This window comes from Vicugna pacos, chromosome 5 (genome assembly GCF_048564905.1).
Source record: "Vicugna pacos chromosome 5, VicPac4, whole genome shotgun sequence".
In the NCBI taxonomy this organism is placed as follows: Eukaryota; Metazoa; Chordata; class Mammalia; order Artiodactyla; family Camelidae; genus Vicugna; species Vicugna pacos.
The window spans coordinates 58,528,938-58,553,746 of record NC_132991.1 but is presented as its reverse complement, the minus strand read 5'-3'; the positions used below and the strand labels follow the sequence as shown (position 1 = coordinate 58,553,746).

The following is a 24,809-nucleotide window of genomic DNA, read 5'->3' as shown; positions in this document are numbered from 1 at the left end:
ACCCCCTCCTCTGCTGTTCTAGGGCTCAGACTTCCTCTGGGAGTCCTGGGCTCTGCTTCTTAGCCCCCAGGGTGGCCCAGTGTGGCAAGGGGGTGACACCGAGGTCTCCCTACGTAACCACACAGGGAGTTAACTACCAGCCCAGGCTACTGACTCACTTTCCCTCGGCCCAGTTAACCCACAAATCAGGCTTGTTGAGACATGAGTTCCTCTTTCTAGTTCTTTTATTCTCCCACAAAGCCACACCAGAACTCCCTCGGCCACTGCTGACTCATGGTGTCCCATCTCCCTCTCTTCCCCAAGTTCCACTCTTGGTCTCAGATCAAAACAATTCCTCAAAGCTGGACTTTCTTGTTTTCTACTTGCACAATGTTCCCTGCATTTGTCTCCCCAACTCAAACACATGCCAGAACAAATGTCAAAAAAGATGTCTCAGCCATCCTTTACTCAATCCCCTTTTATAAAACGCCTGGAATAGGGTTTTCCTAAGAGCCTAAATATCTTCCCAACTTTCCTTCGTTCTCTCCTACTCCTAAAACACAGCAGGACCACCAGGTTGTAAGGTAACACAGGATGGTCATTTCCATTTCCAAATCTTAACATCTCTTCCACATAATCAGCAGCACATCTAAGGCTCAGTCACATTAACCTGACACTGGACAAGGGCAGATGAAGGCTACTTTAAATACACAACAGCTGGGGTAGTTTTTGTTGGTGCTGAGGCAGGGGTACGTGTGCTTGCGTGCTATTTAGAGACACAAAGTAGCAACCAGAGTTGTAATATCTATAGCAGACACATATTAACACATAGACTCAAAGTTTAGGCATTTCACACTTTTTAAATTTGTTTTGTTTTGGTTTAGTTTTCTATTTGGACTCAGCACCAATAAGTCATTGGCTTAGCAAATGACTCCAGTTGTTTCCAAAAGCTGCCCCACCAACCAACTTAAACAATGCCATTCTACAAAGCAGTAAATAAGCATCTTATAAATAGGGAGAAGGAAAAATAGCTACAAAGCAAATGTTACTGAAATCCAACAACAGGGCTAAGTACTGGATAACATGTCATCTAGGACAAAAAAAATCAGGCTAGCACAGGCCTTCTTACACTCCAAAACGCCAGTAAAGTATAATAATGGCCATAGACAGCTAATGTTGGGTAATTAGCCATGGAGGAATTACATCCAAATGGAATGTCCTTGATGGAGACGTTAAGGTGTTTTCATTGCCCCACACGTAATGCTGAATTCACATAACCTGTATATGTCTGCATTTCTCAGGAATCCAAAATGCTATGCCCTGGGAAATGACATATTTGTTTTGCTTTGAGGAAAAGGTTTTACCCAAACTGGTTTTGTACTAGGGTAGGATCTTGCACCTGATTTCCAGGTTTCAAGAGAACCTACTGAGCAATGAGGTTTCCTAAATCAAAAGACTGATATTTCCCCACAGCCTAAAACATAATCAGAACCTTAAATGAAATGTTGGATAACACCTAAAATTGTCAGACTATCTCTTCTGCGAAATAATTTTACAATTGCCTTTTTCTCAGGATTGCCTATTCCGTCTATAATGAACCAACCTTACTCAGATTTCCTTTGTGTACAAAACAAAAGAATGTGTTTTCTTGATCCTGAAAAGTCTGAATATATTTGACTCTGGATTTCTAAGCCTGAGCAGGAAAATGTATTAATTTTTAAGGATTCTAAGCAATGATTTTTGTTAGTATTACATAAAACTGAGCAGAATTGTGGGACTGTGTGTATATGTGTGTGTGTATATATATATATATATATATATATATGCATCAGACTAGATTACTTGATAATAACCTGTTGCTCCTGAAATTATGTAACTAAAAATAATTACACCTAAAGTCATCCAGAATGCCATAAATTTCATGAAATGACACAGCAGGTAAATTTATTTCTCCTACTCTTACCTTCCACACAAACAACAATAATGTTTCCAAAGATGACTACCACGAGCAAGAACAGGAAGAAATTCTTATCACCCTATGAGCAGATAAATTGGGGGTGTGCACCAAAGCGTTATTGAGGAGGAAAATTGGGGGTGCCATAGAATATGCTATACTGTTAGAAAAGGTAAAAAGCAGTCATCCAAGACTCCTCACCATTTGCTCCCACACCTGCAATTCTCAGAACACCACTTTTCTCTTTGATCTCCTGAGTCTCATATTTCACTTCTCCAATATTACAGAGTTTAGGCACACTCAACTTTTTTCTTATTTTGGGTTTTTATTGAGTCAATGCTACTCTTTCTGTTTCCCTTTTTAGGTTATATAATAAAAGGACAAATGCTTATTACAAAATAAAATTTTAAGCCCAGAAACAACTTTATAAGGTAAAAAGTAAAAGCACCTTCTTCTCTTCACCACCTGAACCCACTTCCTTCAGGAAGCCACTGTCAACAGTTTGAAGACAACAAGGTATACATGTGCCTGCATGCAGGTTTAAATACATAAATCTCCTCTGCAATTTCCTTTTTTCACCTACCACATCTTGATTTTTCCCAAAACAATGTGCCAAAGTAGTTAACAGATACATTTACACCTACTGCACTTCTCTTTCCCTACAATGATATTGCTAAAAAGATTTACTATCAAAAGAAGTCAAACAAAAAAATCTGTCACCCTATATACTAAATATACTTGCCTTAACCTAAAAATGGTGAAAACAGGTAAACATACATGCATTAATATATATGTACTACAAATATACAGATTATCTTATACAGATAAATATTAACATATTTAATATATCTATATTGAAATGAAATCAATTTTCAAAGGCAAAAAGAAAAGGAAGGCACCTAGATAGGGGGTGAGGTTTAATGGGTCCTGAATAGGGAGGGACACTGTGTGGAAATTTCCTGGGCTTTGAAGCCAGAGACACGTGGTCAAATCTAACTTCACCTCTTACTGATTATGTGGGGTTTTTTTAGTTCCTTAACCCTTTGAGCTTCCTTTTCATCATCCACAAGATGGGAAAGACTTGTCTTATAGGGATTTAGAAATTCTTGAAGAGGATATCTTGGATATACTGAGTGCTCAAAAAATGTCTTATTACTGTTAATAATCCAGAACTATACATGGTAGACTTGGTGATTTGATACCTCATATCACCAAATACCTGCAAAACTTGCTGTTTCATTTATTTTTGTGTTTTGGTTTGCCTTCATGTTTTTGTATTTACCTTATTTGTATAGAAACAGAAAGTGCCTTAGAAATAAATTACAGTAAATACTCAGCAGCTTTAGTGCATTATTGAGATATGATCCTCTCTCCTCCTACTTCTCCAGAGTGTCTTGCACTCCGCTCAGTAGCACTGTCCCAGCCTAATGGCAATCCTGTTTTCCTTCCTTCTGGTAAACTCAAGCCATCTGACTGCCACGGAAGAACTGAAAACATCTTCCATGTCCGCTGACGACCAGCAGCTTAAAGTATCAAAAGCCGACCTTCCCAATGAGGTGTCTTCCTATCCTCTCCTTCTACTTAACAAGGCCATCAATGACGCATACACCTTTAGCAGACTTGTGACCCTGTCTTGGGGAAGGGATGCTCTGCAGACACCAGGGACCTACCAAATACACATCTGCTTTTATCACATGTTGTTGGTCAACTACACATCCACCCACCCTTTACATTCATTTATACTGAAGGGGTTAGATTTCCACAAAATCCTAATTAGGGGGAAGCTTGGCCACTATACTATCCAACAATCTCCTTTTACGCCTGAGAAAACTGAGGCTCAGGAAGACGTGACATGCCCAAGGCCATACACATATTTAGACATCAGTTGGGATCAAAACCTCAACTCTTTAGGGTTCTTTCCTACTACTGATAGGCAAGGTTTTATCTGTTCCAGTAGCTCTGTAAAGCGTTAAATATTTCTGGATGAAAGAAAATGTCTGTGGTTGTGAATGCGTGTGGGAGAGAAATGCACCGTGTGCCGGCCTTAAGGGTACTTAATCCACCTGTCTGTCCACGTGGGAAGGGGATAAATGAGGGGGAAAGCAGCATTTGGAATTTTTCACCATCCTACTTACATTTACAGGAGGCTGTGTAGGGAACAAATAGGACCCAAAAGGACTAGAAACCTCTACAGCTATCTCAAAATGGCTATAGGGACATATCAGACCAAGCTTAAGTAAAAAAGCATGGAGGTGGGGAATCTATCCTAGGATGGCAGCAGGCAAGGGAAAGAGGTTTTGGGGTTTTTTTCTTTTTTTTTCCCCCTGTATTTATTCACCTGGGGAAGCAAACGCTGTCATTTCCTCCTCTTGCCACACAAGTGGCCACGTCCTTGTACTCGGGCTGTCTGGTGATTCTCGCCTCCCTCTTTCTCCCGAGATGTTTATGGCAAGGGCGCGAGTCGCGCGGGCCGAGAAGGGCCTGGACACTGGGGCCCAACCCTCACCCCGCACCCCCGGCTGCTGCCGGGGCCGGGGAGGGCTCCCTTGGGCAGCGCCTTTGTTTTCCCGACTCCAGTTACGTTTGCGGAAGTGCTGCCGGCGCCGGGCGCGGGGGGGGGTGCCGGCTGTAGCCTCCCCCAGCGCCCCAAAAGATGACAACCGACGCGGGAGCCCAGGGGAGGAGGGAGCGGCAGGGGAGGGAGGGAGCGGCGGGCGAGCGGGGCTCGGAGCGGAGACACCCACACACGTCTGGCTCCGGGCCTCCCCTCTGAAGCCCCCTCCCCGACGCGACAGCAGGTGTGCACGCCGGCGGGGGTGCTCCGCGTCCTCGGGCCGGGCCCGGCCCCGCAGGGGAGGCCAGGGTGGGCTACCGGGCTGCCCCCGCCGAGCGCGCCCGGCCCGGACTCACCTGCTGCGGGCGGCGGCGGCGGCGCTCAGCTGAGCGAGGCACCGGGAGCCATCTCCCCCGGGAGCGGGGCGGAGGCTCCGGGCGCCGGGGCGGCGGCTGTCGGGGCGGCGCGCACCATCTCGCTCCTCCGGGGCTGCGGCGGGCGGGGCGCGGCGCGCGGAGGGATGCGGAGCGGGTGGGGAGACCGGCGGTGGAGGGCGGAGCGCCCCGGCCGGCGCGACCTTCTCTCCTCCGGCCCCGGCGGGCGCCGCCGCCGCTCGCTACCCGTTTCAGGGCTGAGCGTCGAGGACCCGCCGCCAGGTGCAGCGCTCCGCCTCCTGCGGCGGCGGCGGCTGCGTCGGCGGCCGCTCCTCCCGGCCTCCCGCCCGCGCTGGCGGCCCCCTGGGACCTGCGGCCCCAGCCCTGCGGGGGAGGCGCGCGGCGAAGAGGAGAGCAGACGCGAGGGCCTGTCCCCGGGTCCCCACAACCGCGGCTACAGGCTCAGACCCATCCCCCTCCCCGAGGCAAACGCTGCAGGCCCAGCTCTGGGAGGAGGGGGTGGAGAGCAGATGGCCGGCTGTTTGGGGAAACAATAATTAATAATAATAATAACTAATAACAACAATAACAATAATAAAGGTATCGTTTATTGAGCGCTTACTAAGTGCCAAGCAGAATGCTAACGCTGTTAGCGTATTACCTTAGCGTCTGTAGTCCGGCCGTAGCCGGCTGTCCTTAGTTGACCCGGGAGACAGGAACTGGGGGGCAGGAGGCAAGCAACCGAGGTTTCAGGACTCCCGAGGGAAGGGTGCGCTTGCAGATTGAGAAGGTGCTGCCGAGTAGCTGGCACTTTGCTGAGGAGGTAGCCATGTGTGTCGCATCAACAACGCAACTGTAGTTGTATTTCTGGTTAAGCACGCAGAGAGGGTGAGGAGAGTGGAGTCCGTTGCAAAAGGTACTGTTCCTTCAGCACGTACTTTGGGTGCCTGTGACGGGCTCAGCGGGTGCCAGCTCCTGTTCTGGGAATAACAACAAGAATAATAGCAGCTAACATTGAGGAACATTTCTCATATACGAAGCACTGTTAAAACACTAAACTTTACCGTAATCCTGAAAGTGTAAGTAATAACTCCCATGTTACAACTGAGAAAACGGAGGCTGAAATTTAATGTGACCTATTTAAAAGGACATGTGACCTATCTAAAATGACTAAATAGTAAAAGGGAGAGAAGTCTTTTATCTCCAGGGTTTAAGCTCTCAACCACTGAAACATACTGATGAGAACTGTATAGGCCTTGAAGCTTTAGGATTTGAGATCCCTCTTTAGAAAGAATAAGACAAAATTGCAAAGTTGCTGTGGCCCATTCTGGAGCCTGGGAAGGGTCCCTGAAGCTTATGCGACATCAGCCTCATAATAAACCCACCTGCAATGCTGATAAAAAGCAAAACAACGAAAGGCAGAGTGCTAAAGTTTCATATGAAGAGACTGAGGTTGTCGTCGGACTCGGAGAATGATAGATTTTCGTCTGATGTGGCCTGGAGACAGCTTCCCACGGCATTATTTGGAACTGAACAGCTCATAAAGTATCCAGCTGGTAGCTGTCATAATAGAATTATCATCCTTTTCTGTTCAGATATTAAAGAAGCAACCTTTTGAAATACAAAGACAAAGAAAAGGAAAAAAGTGAACAGACTCTAGGTCTAACATGATTCAGTTCCTCTCCTGTGTCCAGAAGGAGGGCAGGAAGAACCCAGGAAGGGGCTGGGGAGAAGGGTACTTCTTAACCTACAGCTGCTCTGAGGTGGCTCCATGTTGAAAAGTGAGGCCAAATCATCCTAGCGGTTAAAGTTGGTTTCAAATAAAATGGGGTAGCCTCAAGGGTCGGCGTAGCAGAAAATGCTGTTTAAATTGGTCTTATTAGGGCAGGATTTTTTTTCCTGGTTGCCTCTTCCCTTTTCAGTGTAACTAAGTAGAAGATGCAAACATGCATACAGAAAAAGTGATCTGCCCCTCCTCCCACATCTTCCTACCCTCTGTGAGGTAACTCATGGGTGTGGTGAAGGAAATTAGCTTCCAAGTGTACTGCGTGCGACAGGCTATCCCAGAGGTCATTGCGCAGAAAGGCTCAAAGACAAAATTAGGGTGTTGAAATCACATGGCTAATTGACTCAATTTAAAATGCAGAGTTAGAAGTCAGGGGAGAGAGAGAGTAGATTAACACACCTAGGAGAGGGTGCAAACAGGTGGTAGAGTTTCTGACATACACATAGAACCTGTGCCCCTCTCTCCTGCGTCAGCCTTCCCTGTGCTGATGGTGTGATCACAGGGACCAGAGTTGAGGTTGAATGCGGGGGACCTGGCTGTTAGAGGGTACCTGGTGCCAGCATCAGTCAAGCTCTCTCTACTGAGACACGGGAGCAAGGATGGCTGGCCTCAGATCCAGCTCACCAATTACCCTGATGAGTAGCTATGGATTTTATCTGCATGTCTCAGGCAGAGAACAAATGGAGGCTGGTAGGTGTCACCAGTGGGTGGTCACTTGACGCCTTCCTGAATGTTGAGTGCCTAATATGCCTCGTGAATATTTACCATATCGAGAAAATTTTGGGCCTACTTGGACCTTGCAACCCTTCCCCTCTATGTTCAGGTCATAAATGCACTACTTCCTTTGTCTCCCGGACGACTTGCTTCTATTTAATTCCATTTCTCTTCCTTATAATGTTTCTCTTATTTCCTTTGGCAGAATTGATTATTCTTATAATAACAAAGCAAGGGTATTATAGTCAGTAACAATGAAAAGAATAACAGCTAACATTTATATAGGACTTACCTGTGCCAGGCACCATTCAAAGCCCTTTCCATATGTTTATTGATTTAAGCCTCACAACAAGCACATACAGGTAGGTACCACTACTACCCCATTTTATAAATGAGGAAGTGGGTACGTATAAAAATGAACTAATTTTACCACGCTCACACCACTAGTAAGTGGTAGAACCTGAATTCAAACCTGGGTAGCCTGGCTTCAGGGCCCTGGCCCCTAACCAGGCCCTCTTCCTAGCTCGTGGGAAGACTTACAAATCTGTATATTCACATACGGAGGGTTGGGTATTTTATCTTTAGGCAAACGGTGTCATTTGCCTTTTCTCTCTCAGCAATGTTGGACACGAATGACCATCCCCACCGTGAAACTCTCCCTTCCTCTGACCTCTGTGACCCACAGCCTTGGGTTTTGCTCCTCCTTTCAGGCAGCACCCCTTTGTTTGTTCTAGGCCTTTCTTTCATCTCCTTTTTCTCTGATGGCTCTCATCCCCTCCCTTGGTTTTAATCACAGAACATTTGAGGATGCCCCCAATCCCTCTCTCGGGGGCAGCTTCTCCCATGAGTGCCCCATCCACTTGGCCACTTCCAGTAGGCTGGTTCACAGGCACCCACCTCCCGCCCCTCCCCTACCGGCTTTTACTTCTGGGTTCCCAAACCGCCACCCACCCAGTTGTATGAGGCCCTATTCTTACCACTCCCTTCACCTGACCCCACACCCAGCATCTTGGTGTCCTATGCTGCTCTAACAAGTTACCACAAATGTAGTGGGCTGAAACAACACATATTTATTATCTTGCACATCTGTAAGTCAGAAATCCAAAATGGGCTTTACCAAGCTGAAATCTGGGTGTCTGCAGGGCTGCCTGCCATCTGTAGGCTTTAGAGGAGAATCCACTTTTTTGACTCTGGCAGCTTCTAGAGGCTGCTTTGCTCACAGCCCTTCCTCCATCTTCAGAGAGCATCACTCTCACCTCTGCTTCAGCAGCCACGTTGCCTTTTCTGACTCTGACCCTCCTGCCTCCCTCCTGTAAGGTCCCTCGTGATTATGTCGGGCTCACCTTCACAGTTTAAGACAATCTCCTCTCAAGAACCTTAATCACATCTGCAAAGTCCCTTTTGCCGTGTAAAAGGCAACGTAGTCCCGGGTTCCTGGCATTAGGACAGGGACATCTGTAGGAGACAATGATTTTGCCTACCACACCCAGTAAACACCAAGCCCACCTTTCAGAACATCCCTGGAATCTGACTTCTTCTCTCTCTCCCTGTGCTGTGCTAATCCATGAGGTTCTCTCTCTCTCCTCTGCCTTATGACAACCACTTCTCTTGCCTCTCGGCCTCAATGAGTTTTCTCACCCAGTTTTCCCTATTGCAACCAAAGTCACCTTTGAAAACATCCGACTATGTAATTTCTTTGCAGCCCCACAGGGTTGTGCAAGGCATGGGGCATCATTCACATTGTGTTGTGCCTCCTAGATCTGCTGCCAGCAGACCTTAATTCCCTACCTAACAACCCATCCAAGGCCTCCTTTACTGTAACAAAGAGATTCAAAAGTCCAGTCATCAAACAGGACTAGATTTTTTTTCTCATATAACAGTCCACAAGTGGGCAGTCCAAGGCTGGTAGTGTGACCCTACCATCCACACATCACGTGAATTCCACGTGCGGTCTAGGGTGCCGGCTTCAGGTCTCACCATTCCCAGCACATGGAACAGGGAGAGTACAAGCGCTGTCACTTAAATGGGAGCCCCAGCGTGTGCACGCAGCACGTGCACACACACCCCCTTGCCTGAGACAGTCACATGCCCACATCTGAGTTCAAAGGAGGGAAACAGTCTTACCCAGCTAACTTCCATTACCACAACAGAAAGGGAGGATGGATTCTGGGAATCAACTAGCAGTCCTCCACAGGAAGAAAACACTGTGTTATGCAAGAGAAAGACAGAGGGAGGTAATTTAGATTTGAGGACAGGGAAGGCCTTTTGGAGGAAGTAACAATAAACTGAGACCCGAGGCATTACGTAGGAGATGGCCAGGAAATGAGTTCTAGAAAGACCTTACCCACAGAAGGAACAGCCTGGAGGCAGCAAAGAGCTAAGCTTTGGTGACTGGAACAGAGTGAGGGGCCGGATAAGAGGAAATGTCAAGTGATGATGTTGCAGAAATGGGCAAGAGCCAGGTCAGGCAGCAGCCTGGGCTTCGTGTCAAGCATTTGCTTTTAACTTTCATTCAGTGAGATCCACTTGGGGGATCTGACTTGTGCCTTTAAAAGATCGCTTAAGGCTGCCGTGTATGGAGAGGGCAGAAGTGGAACCGAGCCTCAGTCGGAAAGTAACCAGTGGTTAGGAGAGTGATTAGCAGTAGTGTGGACCAGAGTGGGAGCAGTGGCAATGGAGAGAAGTGGATGGAATTGAGAGAGAATTTTTGGAAGTGTGTCAGCACACTTGGTGATGTACTGGGTGTGGGAGGCGAGGGAAAGGAGGTGTAGGAATGACTCAAAAATTTCTGGCTGGAGCAACTGGGTGGATGGTGATAACCTTTAGTGAGAGAGAGAAGACTGTGGGAGGAGCAGGCTGGAGGGAAGAAAGGAAGTGCTCACATTTTCGCATAATAAATCTGAGATGCCTGGGAGACTTGCTGGTGGAGCTGTGAAGTAGTCAGTTAAGTATATGAGTCCAAAACCCAGAAGAGCGGGCTGGACTTGGCAGTCATCAGCACTGAGGTGCTGTTTGCAATCATGGGAATGACGGGGTCACCAAGAGAGAGAATACCCTGAGAGAACCCTGAGAAAGGCCAACATTTACCAGGTGGTATCAGAGGAGGAACGAAGAAGAATCATCCGTAGAAGTAGAGGGAACAGGAAGGTGTTGTCACGGAAGCCTAGAGAAGAGTTTTTCCAGCAGGAGTGAATGGATAACACCCTACCCCGCCTTCAGATCCCACGTAAAACATTATTTCCTCCACAGACAAGGCTTCAGGTACCAGGTGCCTTCTCTATCATGGAACTTATCAAATACTGTTGTGATGACTTGTCTTCCATGCTGGACTGAGAGCTCCTTAAAGAAAGAAAATGACTTGCCTTGTTCAAGATTTGTATTATTTTGTATTGTTTGTAATAGTTAGCATGTAACTAATGGACATTTAGTTAGCATGTAACAGGCCACATACAGTGATCTAAACAAGATTAAAGTGTGTTTCTCCCTCATATAAAAGTTTAGGTAAATGGGTGTTTCCGTGGTGTTGGGGACCAGGGGATTTATGCTCTTTCCATCTTGTCCTTTGGTTTTCAGCATAAAGCTACCATCTCAAAATCCAGCACGTCTACTCCAACTCGTCCCATTGTGTTCACATTCCAGTCACTGGGAAAGAGAAAAGGAGAAAGGGAAGGCATGTTTCTGCCTTTCAAGAACATCACCAGAGGTTGTGCATATTAACTTATATTTCAATTCCAGTGACAGAACTCAGTTGCATGGCCACATGCAAGGAAGGCTGAGAACTGTAGTCTTTAACCAGTAACCCTGTACACAGATAAAAACTGTATTACTATGAAAGGAGGAGCAGACAGATACTAGTTGCAACTCGCAGCCCCGACATGCCATTGTAACTGTCTCACAGAACCTAAATGTTGGAATATGCTTGAATGAGCACAGAGAAAATGTAGAAGAATAAACACCAAGATCTTGACAGGATTACCTCACGTTGGGGGAAATGGAAGGGGCATAGAGGGAGACGTGATAAATATTTGTTGAATAAATAGATGATAGTAAATGAATAAACTCAGTGGTGACAGTGTTAATGAGGTTGGTTCCTTTTAGCTCCCTCTACCATCCCCCTTCTTTCCTTGGCATTGGCTTCATGGAGAAAATGGGTCTTACACTGGACTTAAAGGATGACTTAAAATGTAAATAGGAGGAAAGAAGGCTAACATAGAAATCTTTTATCCTGGTAACTTTTTGCTTAATTCTCTTGAGTTTTCCAGATATGGATGATCATATCAACCTATAAATAATGACACTGTGGTCTCCTTTCCAATATTTATACCTATTTTTTAAATATTATTCCATTGACAAAAGAATTATAAATATTCATGATGATCAATAGTTCTTGTCTTTTATTACCTTCTTTACTATGAGTGCTTCTCTTGCTTTGCCACTGAGTATGTGGCTGGCTATTGCTTTGAGATAGATAATTTTTGTGTTGGGGGGGAGGTAACTAGGTTTATCTATTTATATATATATATATTTTTTCAGTGGAGGTACTGGGGATTGAACCCAGGCCCTCATGTATGCTAAGCACACACTCTACCACTGAGCTATACCCACCCCACTGAAATAGATAATTCTTCTTTAGGTTACTAATGTATCCGTCTATGTATGATTTGATAAGGGTTTTAAAAATTAACAACAGATATTTTAATATAATTTCCTTCACGTTTTCTAAGATGTTTTCTTGCCCATTCCCAATCCAGTTCCACATCACATGTTGGTTTTGGTCTTCTAATTATGGTCATCTTAAGTAATAACAAATCTGCTGCAGTGGAGCAGAGAGTTAACCCACAGAGATACAAGGAAGTATAAAATCCAGCCCCTTCCATCAAGAGGCTTGTAAGTTACTAGCAAAGGCATGGCTATAAATAGATAGATGATAAAAGAAGGTAGCATAAGCACAGATTAACTTTTCAAAAATATCACTTTCATCAGATCTGGCCGAAGGCATAGAGTTCCAATCTTCAATTACCTTCAACCAAATGCCAATTTTATCTCCTTGGTATCTCACGAATATATTTCGTCTTACTATTCTCTACACACACTACCTACCCTAAGGCAGCAGCCTCCATAATGACTGCTATTTCCAGCCTTGCACATCTATACAAAACAAAGCACATAAAATAGATCTCAGTTGTGTGATTTTTAAGAATATATTTATTTTTAATTTTAAAACCTTTTTATTAGGGTATGACATGTACAGGAAAGTGAATAATTCATAAGGGTAAAATTCTATAAATTATAATAAGTATAATGAAAACGTTGTGTAGTCACCACCAATAGCAAGAAATTGAGTATTACCTGAACCCCAATAGGTCCCTTTGTGACTCTTACAAATTGCTACTACCCCTCCCTTCTCCCCAGATTAACCCCACAGATTAGTTGTGCCTGTTTTTAAACTTTATACAAATGGAATCAAACAGTATGTAATCTTTTGTGTTTGATTTCTTCTGCTCAAAATTACATTGCTATGTGTAGTTTTATTTCCAATATACAAAGATACCACATTTTTCTCATCCATCTGTTGATGGACATTTGGATTGTTTATATTCTTTAGCTATTATAAATAATGCAGTTATGAACATTCTTGTACTTGTTTTTTGGTGCACATATATATGAAATTTTGTTATATATACATAGGAGTGTAATTGCTAAATCATGAAATATGTAGTTTCTCACTCTAATAGCAAACAGCTCCTCAAGGTGGTTGCAAGAATTTATATTCCTACTGGCAGTTTTCTTGTTTCCTATTCTTCCCTTACTTGGTGTTTTCAGTCTTCTCTCTCTGTGTCTATTTTTAATCTTTTATTCTGAAGTAATTTTATACTTATAGAGAAGTTGCAAAGATAGAACAGAGATCCCAACATAACGATAATGTAATGATCAAAACAAAGAAATTGACATTCCCGCCAATACCCTAACTAAGCCCCAGTATAGCTCCTATTTGGATCTCAGCAGTCTTTCCACCACCATCCTTTTTCTGTTCAGGACCTAATCCCGGATTCCATATAACATTTACGTCTCCTTAGCGTCCTCCAATCTGTGACAATTCTGCTGTCTTTCATGACCTTGATGCTGGTCAGGTAGTTTGAAGAATGACTCTCAGTTTAGTTTCACTGATACTTCCTCGTGGTTAGAAGGAGGTCGTATATTGGGGGCAGAATGTCACTGCTGTGATGGGCCCTTCTCAGATCAGATCAGGGAGCACACACATCATACATCCTACTACCTACGATATTTATCTTGCTCCCCCAAGACAGGTGGTACTACTAGGTTTCTCCACTGTAAAGCCACTGTCTTTCCCTTTATAATCAACAATGTGTGAAAGAGACACTCTGATGCTCTACGAATATGCCATTTCCCCTTAAGCTTTTACTCATTGATTTTAGCATTCATCGGTTGTTCTTACCAACAGCTGTTATTACTGCAGTGTTCTAGTGGAGATTTTCTATTTTCCTTATGACTTCTACATTTATTAATTGGAATTCTTCTGTACAGAAAAGTTTTCCCTTCTTCCCCACTTGTTTACTTATTCAATCATTTATTTATATAGCATTGACTTATGGATATTTTATTCTTTTTCTTAAAATTCAATATGGTTATTTTCTCTCTCAAATTGTTCTATAATTTGCCTTTGGGTGTTCTTTCAGGTTGACTTCTGTGTCTTTTTTTTTTCAGGGTGGAATTTGAGTATAATTTATTCATTTCGGCAGAATTATAAATATATAAACAAGATAATTTTGCCACAGACTTTGCTAACATATCTTCTAAAATCAGTTCTCAAATTAATTGCTTTATAAACTCATTCTGTTTTGTGGTAAAAGACATACAGAAAAATTTTAGCCATTTTATTCCTACAATTCAGTAGCATTAAGTAACATTGTTGTGTAACCATCACCGCCTTCCATCTCTATAACTATTTTATCTTCCCAAAATGAAATTGTGTACACATTAAACAACAGCTCCCATCTCTTCCCTCCCCCCAGGCTCTGGAAACCATCATCCTGCTTTCTCTATGAATTTGGCTACTCTAGGTACCTCATATAAGTGGAATCATACAGTATTTGTCCTTTTACATCTGGCTTGTTTAACTTAGCGTATCTTCAAAGTCCGTCCATGTTGTAACATGCGTTAGAATTTCTTTTAAGGCTGAATAATATTTCATTGTGTGTGTATATCACACTTTTTATTTCTGCATCTCTTTGACATGCTTATTTGTTTATTTATTTGGGAGTTTTGGCATCAAGACCCAGTTTCATCTTATATATTGCCTGCCCCAACCTAGAATCAACTCCGTCTCCGAGGAGCTCTGGTTCTTTCTATTGAATGATGGTATTTATAAACCAACTGACTGCATTTATTATAATTAAGGATGTCACTGCTTCTAGGTCCTATCAGTGAACAAAGAAGGAAATATATGTGTGTAGACTAACCCATCTATACATACATTATCTATACTTATTTCTATACCTATTTAACTGTATATGTAATTAAAAACAAAATAAAACATGAGTTCATACTGATACTCCAACTTTAATCCAACATCGTAGGGTTCATTCTAGCATTCCCCTTTTGTTTATTTAGAATTTTTCTCTAGCAGTAAGCAACCTGACTTGCATTGTCTATAATATATTTACTTATTTGTTCAAACCCAGTATACATCTCAATTGTTTTCAAAGTTGTTCACTAATACCCCTATGAGAAACACATTTACCAACCAGACTGCAGTGTTTTGGAAATTTATTTTTTAGCTCTACACTATCCAGTCAAAACACTGTTTTCCAAAGCTACTTAGGCCAGCTTCTTTCTTACCCAACACTTCAGTGTGGTCAGTCATGTGTAATGCAATTAGATTAATTAGTAATGCAATTAGTCATTTGCCAAAATTCTGCATTTCATCTTGAGTCCCCCTCCTATATCGTGTCTGTTCTTTATTTGTGTGCAATAAAGTACACTGATATGTGTGTGTTGTTCTGCCGGTTTTAAAAAATTCAGTCATGTTTCTACCAGCACAGTAACATGAAGAACAGTTCCATCACTTGTAAAGTTTCCTTGTGCTGTTCGCCTTTGTAGTTACTGCCCCCAACTCCTGGCAACAGTTTATCAGTTATCTGTGCCTATAGTTTGCCTTTTCCAGAAATGCAAAAAAATGGAATCATACAAAACATAGCCTCTTAGATCTGACTTCTTTCATTTAGCAATATCCACGTAAGGACCACTGACGTTGTTGTATGAATCAGTAGCTTGTTTCCTTTTATTGCTGAGTAGTTTTCCTTTGTATAGACATAGCACTTTTTTATCCATTCACTGATGTCTGGATTATTTCTGGTTATTGGTTATTATTAATAAAGCTTCTATAAACATTTATATACAGCTTTTGTGCAACAAAAGATTTTAATTCACTTGAGTAAATACCTAAGTGTGGGATTACTAGCACACATGATAAATGTATGTTTAACATCGTAAAGAACAGCCAAACTGTTTTCAGTGTAGCTGTAACGTTTTGCATTCCTATCAGCAGTATATGGCAACACTTGCCAGCACTTGCTATTGACAGTGTTTTAATGTTAGCCTTTCTAATAGGGGTTCAGTGGTAGGTCGCTGTAGTTTTCATTTGCCTTTCCCTAGTAACTAAACATACTGAACATCTTTTATATTTGCTTAGTTGACATGTATCTTCTTTGGCAAAGTGTCTGTTCAGATCTTTTGCCCATTTTTATTGGGTTGTTTATATTCTTATTGTTGACTTTTGAGGGTTCCTTACATATTCTGGGTACAAGTTCCCTACAAGATACGTGAATTGGAAATGTTACTCCAAGTCTATGGCTTGTCTTTTCATTCTCTTAACAGTGCCTTTAGTAGAGCAAGTTTGTTTAATATTCATAAAATCAAACTTATCACCTTTTTAAATTTTATGGATTATATTTTTGGTGTCATATCTTAAAAATCCTTGACAAATCTGTACAATTAAAGGTTGGTTCTTTAAAGAGATCAATAAAATTGATAAACTTCTAGGCAGATTGAATAGGATATAAACAGACCATCTATAAATTACCAGTACATTGAGAGAAAAAGATAGGGTGATAAGACGGGGGGGGAGGGGGGAGGAAGAGAGGGAGAAAGAGGAAATCACCGCAAATGCTATTAAAAGGATAATAAGAAAATACTATGAATATGCTAAAAATTTGTAAACTTCAATGAAATGTACAAATTCCATCAAAGACATAAACTATTGAAGCTACTTCAATAAGAAATAGATAACATGAATAGCCATGTATCTATTAAAGAAACTGAATTTGTAGTTTTACACTTTTCCAGAAAGAAAACTCTAGACTTCAATGTCTTTATCGGTAAGTTCTACCAAACATTTAACTAAGAAATAACACCAATTTTATACAAACGCCTCCAGCAACTAAAGAGGAGACAACTCATCCCAGCTCAGTTTATGAGGCCAACATTACCCTTATTCTAAAACCAGGCAAAGATGTTAAAAGGAAACTTTAGGCCAATATCTCTGATATAAATGCAAAAATTCTTAATGCAGTTTTAGCAAATTGAATCCAGCAGTGTATTAAAAACCATAAAACACCATGGTCCTCTGGGATTTATGTCAGAAATGAAAGGATGGTTCAATATTTAAAATTTAACCTATGTAATTCATCATGCTAACATAATAAAAAGGAAACGCAGGATCATCTCAATAGCTACAGAGCAAATATGTGACAAAATCCACCACTCAACTTTGTACTGTAAGTTCTATTTAATGCAGTAAGGCAAGAAAGTTAAGAGCATCCAGATTGGAAAATGAATAAAGTAAAACTGCCTTTACTCACAGATTACATATTTGTATATGTGGAAATTTCTAAACAATTTACGATAAAAGCAGCTAGAACTAATAGAACTTAGAAGTGATCTATCAAGTTTGCAAGACACAAAAAGCAATTTAAAAAATCAGTTGTATTTCTCCAAACAGGCAGTGAAAAATAAGTAATTTAAACTTATAAGACATTACCATTTACATGATGTCAAAAAATATAAAGTACTTATTTTTGTCCTGTTAAAAACTTCCAGTTAAAAAACTTTTTAGTGTTAAAAGTTACAAAACATTACTCTGAGATATTAAAGAAAGCATAAATAAATGAAAGTGATCCACCATAACACTGGATTAGGAATCTCAATATTATTAAAATGTCAATTCTTCTCTAATCTGTAGATTAAACACAACCCCAGTCAAAAATCTCAGCAAATTTTTTTTGCAGGAATTGACAAACTGATTCTAGAACTTATATAGAAGCCCAAAGGATCTAGCTTTATTTGTAACATCCAAGAACTGGAAACAACCTAAGTGTCCATCAGTGTGTGAATGGATAGATAAATTGTGGTCTATGCATACAACGGAATACTACTCAGCAATTAAAAGAAACAAACAACTGATCCATGCATTGATGAGTACATAAACATACATGGATGAATATCAAAAATATTTATTGTGAGTGAAAGAAACCGGACACCTCCCCTGCAAAAAAAAAAAAAAAAGAGCCCAGTATAATTTCATTTACAAAACTTAAAAATGCAAACTGACCCATAGGAACAGAAAGCAGATGGTTGGTTGCCTGGGAATGGAGGTGGGTGGGGAAGGCAGGGGAGAGAGGGAATAATTATAAAGGGGTGTGAGGAAATTTTGGAGGATGGTGGATCTGTTCATTATCTTAATTATGATGATGGTCTCAAAAGTGGTTTATAAAAACTTATCAAACTGTACAGTTTAAATATGTGTGATTTGTTGTATGTCAATTATAACTCAGCAAAGCTGGGAAGGCAGGGAGGCTCCAGCTCATGTTCTGTGTCAGTGAGTCAAATCCCCCTTCCTTCCTGGTCACTACTTTTCCAAAATAAATTTTATTTTTTATTTTATTTCTTTTCTTTTCTTTTCTTTTCTTCTCTTTTCTTTCTTTTAAATGGAGGTACTGGGGATTGAACTCAGAATCTCATGCATGCAAAGCATGCACCCTACTACTGAGCTATACCCTCCCATCCCTGGTCACTATTGACTGATCAATTCAAAGCCAAACAACTCTGCAGTACTGAACTGAAAAGCAGTCAGTACCTCAGAGTATTCTTGACTTAAAACTCTGCCTAGTAGCAGTGTCCCATATTGGATGCTACCAAAGGACTCAAGACATTGTACAACAAATGAGGAAATTTCCCTTCCTTGCTATATAAAGTAACTGTTTATTTTTATAATAAACTCTCATTTACCAAGGGTAATCCATGCATGTTAAGGAGCCAGAAAATCACACCTACTTACACCCATCTTCCACATGCTTGTTGAAGCATTCTTCCAGAAGTCCTAGTCAATGCAATAAGAAAATAAAAGGTGGGTTATACATGTTGGAAAGGAAGAAACAAAATCATAATATTTATACTGCTTGATTATATACCTAGAAAATTCCAGAGAACCAAACTGAATAATTATTAGAATTAATAATAGGTTTATGTAATATGGTGAGGTACAAAGTTAATATACAGAATTCAGTATTTCCCAAATATCACTTAAAAAACAAACACTGTAGGATGAGGGAAAAAATGACTCAGAGTAACAAGAAAATCTTCACTAGCCTGGTTGCTTCTTCTGAACATTTTTTTAGTTCTTCTGTATCCTTCTTAAAGAGTTATCTTGGGAGGTAACTAAAAATATACATGATCATTATATCTCTTTCTGGAGAAGCTACCACAGTGGCATCCTAAGTGCCATCAACCCCCCTTGATGCAGTGTCATGGCTTGGTCTCTGCCTCATTCCGTGTTCTCCATGGTCTGACCCGTCTTACCATATGCTTGTCTAGGAATTTTCTAATGAGTTGATTTACACAAAATGTAAATACTGGGTTGTTTTTATACTGGATATTTTTTCTATATGGTGAGAAACTCATTTAATTCAGGAGAGCTCTGTGGGTAAAACAACATATTTGTAATTATAGATTTAAGTTAAAGAAAAAAACAACAGAGAAGCAAATATTTGTGTACTCGTCGGCTTATGCAAACAGGATGTAAAACTGTTGCTATATGGCATTTTTAAATATCTCAAAATAAAAGTATGAAACAATTAAAATATTTTTAATTGTTTAAAATAAAATCATTTTTATTATTGAAAACATCGCCTGTTGACTGTGGGAGCCTGAGTACTAAAGTCACTGATCTCCCTGACTGTGTGCAGATTACTGAATCTTGCTAGGTATAAGAGTCTTATATAAAATGAATGAACCAGGAATTGGTTATCCTTAAGGTCTCTTTAGCTAAAATTTTTGGTAATTGCATATAATATGTACATCTCAAGTGTTTTCATCTTCTTGCTTTTAAAATATTATGCAGTAAATAATGTTTTTCTTTAAAGCAAAAAGTCCTGTACTCTGTCTGTGTGTTGATATTGTTGAAAATTTGTTTGTAATACCAATAGTCTCTGTGTATCCAATTTTCAAAATATTATCACATGGCACACAGAGAATTTAAAAGGAAACGTAATTCTACCTATCTTCACTTTAAATAGATTCAAAGTTGAGTCTCTATTAAATTTGTTATTGTCAAAATAAAGTAGGAATGATGTTTAAATCCTTAAATACCAGGTCACTATTTTTATCATTGATGATATATAAGTAATGAGATATCAATAACTGAGCAATTATTTAGATAATAGTTACTAGGCACTCAAAGTTCTGGTCAAGTCCTTGTTGAAGTGGGGGTGATACCAAGCACAGAAAGAATGAGATCTTGCAGTCTCAGCAGAGAAGAAATATATTTACAGCATATTTCAAAAACGTGCATCACAGCTGACCCTTCAACAGCATGAGTTTGAGCTGTGTGAAGCTACTTACACGGATTTGTTTTCAATAAATACAGCACCTGTGTTTTCCTTTTACGGATCTTTAGGTGTGAGGAAAAGTTTGTGTTTGGTTAAAGATCCCAATATGTGGAATAAAAAGAACTAGTGTTTGAGTCCTGACTCTATTCAAGCTGTTTCAGCTTCCTGCCCTCCTGGTGCGTCATTTATCAGTTACTCCGTTTTTGAGGCGGAGAGAGAGCAGGACGTGGACTTTCAACGGCACGGGAGGTTGGCGCTCTTACTTCCATCCCGCATTGTTCAAGGGTCAACTGTATTGGAGGAAAAGTACATGTCCACATTCAAATGATGCCCCTTAAACTATTCTTCCATAATGCCGCGTGGAGTACTGCTTTAGAGGTAACTAGATGTAGGAAGCTAGCTTCAGTGTCTAAACATTGATGTCAAATATTTTGGGGCACTTTGATTCATTCATTCAACCAATATTTACTGAACACTTATGTTGTGACTCACACTGTTCTTAATTTTTCGGGTTTTGGCTATTATGAATACCGCTGATAAGGATATTCTTGTCTGTGTCTTGATGTATATTTGCACGCATTTCTGTTGGGTACACACGGAGAAAAGGGTCATAGAATGAGCATATGTTGAGCTTTATTAAATATTGTGAAATATTTTTCTAAAGTATTTGTACAAATTTATACTCCCACCGATGAGCATGTGTAAGAGACTTAGTTGTTCCAAATTCTCAGTAATATTTGACATTGATTGTTAAGTTTTAGTTATTCTGGTGGGCACGGTGACATCTCTATGTTGTTTTAATGCATTTTCCTGATGACTAGTGATATTGACACTTTTTCACATGCTTATTAGCCGTTTAGATACTCTCTTTTGCAGAAGGTCTTGTGGCCATTTTTCAGGTGGGCTTTCCGTCTGCTTGCTGACCTGTGGGAGTCTTTTATATCTTTGGAATACAGGTCCCTTGCTGGATATATGTTACAAAGATCTTCTACGCTGTGGCTCATGTTTTCATTCGTTTATGCATAGAAAGAAAACTACACTAGGAAAGTTGACTAAAATGTCAAGAGTGGTTTTGTCTGGATGTTGTTTTTTCTTTCTTTTTCCTTCTTCATATTTTTCAGTTCCTTAAGAAGCATGTAATGAGAAGAAAATTTAAAACACAATAAAAGGAGTGAGTTGTTTAAGGAAAATGACATATTTGAAACATGATGATGTAATTTTAAGACAACCCATCGGGAGAGATTAGCATAGACAAGAACTGGAACAATTTTCCTTTACTGTTACTCATGTCCCTGCGCAAACCTGCTAGAGCCACCTGGTGGACAATGCCGAGAAGTTTACAGCAAATGTCCGAATGTGCTGCAATGTGCTTGGGTTGTTACAGCACAAAAGACCAGCTTACTCACCAGGTGAGAAATGTACATAAAACACACTGGTTACCATCTCAGTTTTCAAATAACTGAAAAGACCCTTCAACGTTCAGTGGGGGGTACACCTAGTTCACCAAGGGCCTGGGTTGGACCTGACCAGCAAATATGACAAAAATTCAGAGTGAACAAAAGACAGCAAGGTTAGAAATAGAAATGAGAACAGTTCAGGGCTGGCTACACAGTTTGCAGCACCTGGGCAAGATGGAAATGTGGAGCCATTTGTTCAGAAAGCAAGAGAAACAGTGCCCTTAAAGACACTACAGTAAAGTTTCCCTTGCTTCCACCTTCTCTCTCTCAACCTGTCACGGTATTGTTCAATTGCTATTTAATGTCATTCTGGGTAAAGAGAATGTTTAAATTCAAATTATCAGCATGAATTGTACAGCTTATCTGCAGGCTGAGCACTCAGCAGAGGTAGGTGTGGTCTGACAAGAGGCGGGCAGGAGGCCTCTAGGAAAATTGCCAGAAGCAAGAATCCAAGAGATTTCTCACAGACCTCAGAAGAAGAATTGTGTTTATATTTGTCTTATGTTTTCAGCTGTGTTTTTACTGGCAGGCAGTTCCCTTTCTTTAACATCTTGATGAATGTATTGTTTATGGCACTTTGCATTCTGTAGGGGGTGAAGTGGATAAGTACATCATAAGTAGGTAAGGCAGTGTAGCTAAGGTTTGGAGAAGTCTGCCTACAAAGGTCAGAGACCTTAGTGATAAGAACAAGGGATGTGTGATCGGAGGTCAGAGGAAGGCAAACGCCTGGTGGCTCAGTTGGACTGGGTGATAGAGATTGTTTGGTGTCCTCACATATTTGTTTCCCATCTTCCAGGGTGACAGAAATGCCTGATTGTCAGCTGGGTACACAGCTGCTCAAAATGGAGACTACATTTTCCGGCTTCCTTTGTACATGTAGTCATATGACTAGACTCCAGTCAATGATGTGAAAAATCATCTGCCCTTCTCTTCTTGTCTTCTCCTCAATCTTGCTGCCTAAAATGCAGACCCTGTTGTCTTGGACCATGAGAAGAAGGGCCGTGGTCCAAGAGGTGGGGATCAGTGAGACGGAATCCCAGAGGACTCTGGGGTAAATCCTCCTTTCAGCTCTGGACCACTCACCCAACAGCAGTCTTGTTCTCATGTAAGCCAGTGTTATTTTTGACATTTTGCCTCTCACAGTTAAACCTCATGCTTACTGCTACAAAGTATTACTGCAAACTTACCCTGGAATGAACATCTTCCAGACAGAAGGGCTGTCTTACACATTGTACACACAGAGGCAAAGGTCTGGTTTTTCACATTCCCATCACTAAAACATAGCAGAAAGACCTTTATAGAATGCGTATCCCTTGGCACTTCAAAATCTCACGCAGGGAGCCTGGGGGTCAGAAGCCAGGGCAAAATATTGGCAACATACAAAGTGCATTAAAAGACAATGATCTTGGGAATAGGAAAGGATGAATTGGGAGTTCAAGATCTGCAGATACTAACTACTATAAATAAAATAGATAAACAACAAGTTTCTACTGTGTAGCACAGGCAACTATATTCAGTATCTTGTAGTAACCTATGATGAAAAAGAATATGAAAAGAAATATATAAAATATATGTATGACTGAAACACTATGCTGTACACCAGAAATTGACACAACATTGTAAACTGACTGTAATTTAATTTAAATTTTAAAAAGGCAATGATCTTTGGGACCATACTTAAGTGGGTGCCAATCCCTAGAAACAGCTGGACTGAGGTAGAAATGATGGTAAGTGAAAGCAAGTGGCTGGTGTAGAGCAACAGGTGAAAGGAATCCGTAGAAAATGTTTTAAAAAGCAGATCTTGAAAAATTACTTTATTAGTTAATTAACTTTGATTTTTAAGACACAAGCAAACCATCTAGCCAGGAGGAAAAGACTGTTATGCCATGATGGCTGGGATTACACAAATTTTGCTCATTATTTTAAATAAAATAATGCACATAAGTGTCTAACACAGCACTTAGCGTATAGAGCTCAATATACACTAGCTATTACATACTGTTATACTATGTACGTGTATTACAATAAAAGAATTAAGCCTGTTAACAAATTGTCTGAATCACTGACTGAATAAAGTGAGGTCTCTCTTTTAACATATTTTGTCATGTTTTTGTTCCATGATAATGTTTAGGCTGACTACATTATACATGAATAATGCAAGCATTAGTAGCTATGTTTCATTGGGCGTCTGTTATGCTAGGGATGTTTTACACACACTATTTCACCTGCTTCTTACGGTATTCCTGAGAGATGACATAAATCATTTACCAGATGAAGAAACTGGGATTCAAAGAGGTTATATGGCTTAAGATCTAACTTAAGATCACACTGTAGGTGGCAGTGAACCCAGGTTTGTTAAACCAAATTCTTACTCCTTTGCTAGCAAGGTATGTGTCAAGTTTCATTTGTGGGTCTCTTTGTCCTGTTGAAACAAAATGGTGGGTGATCATTTTTCCACAGTCATTTTATTTTTAACAGATCTTAAATCAGTGGAGATACAGTAGTACACGATTGCATGAAAGAAGGAATAAATCAATATTTCTAACATGGGAAATGTGAGAAACAAAACAACAGAATGTGAATAAGAAACTTACAGATAGGTAGGACCTAGAAAATAATTATTAAATATTTACTACTTGCTTTTGTTAGTGGACTTAATGCCTTACTGCTCTGTTATAATATTCATCAAGCTGCAAGTTAAGATATTTCACTCCAAAATTTAAAACTGTTGTCCCATTGCAAAAATTGAAATACAGAGATGTCTGTAACAAGTTATGAACATTTTACTTTTTCTCCATAAAATCCAGGATGTTTTCCACTTGCAGCTCAGCTCAGTTCAGATGGGACACATTTCAAGTGCTCAATGGCCACCCGAAGCTAGTGGATACCATTTGGGCAGTGCAAGTCTCGATCACCTACAGTTTTGATGATTATTTTCAGAATAATCCAGATAATTAGATCATAATCCTTAGAATTCATTTAAAAAACGACCATAGAACCAACCTGCCACATGCATGACCTAGCTTATGATATATTAGTATAAATTGATAAAGATAAATTGATCACAAATATCTGCCCTAGGGAAA

General features: G+C 40.7%; 1 protein-coding gene across 2 annotated transcripts in view; it reads right to left on the bottom strand.

The window, feature by feature from the left end:
* The window catches only part of MFSD6 (major facilitator superfamily domain containing 6), a 69,769-nt gene extending 64,643 nt beyond the window's left edge, over nucleotides 1-5,126 (bottom strand). Inside the window, exon 1 of one of the 2 annotated variants that reach the window (XM_072961319.1) lies at nucleotides 4,844-5,126. The gene's annotated coding sequence lies outside the window, so the exon portion shown is untranslated. Of the gene's footprint in view, nucleotides 1-4,271; nucleotides 4,459-4,843 lie in introns of those variants that run through there. The other variant, XM_072961320.1, reaches the window with a different exon arrangement.
* Nucleotides 5,127-24,809: the final 19,683 nt, after the last annotated feature.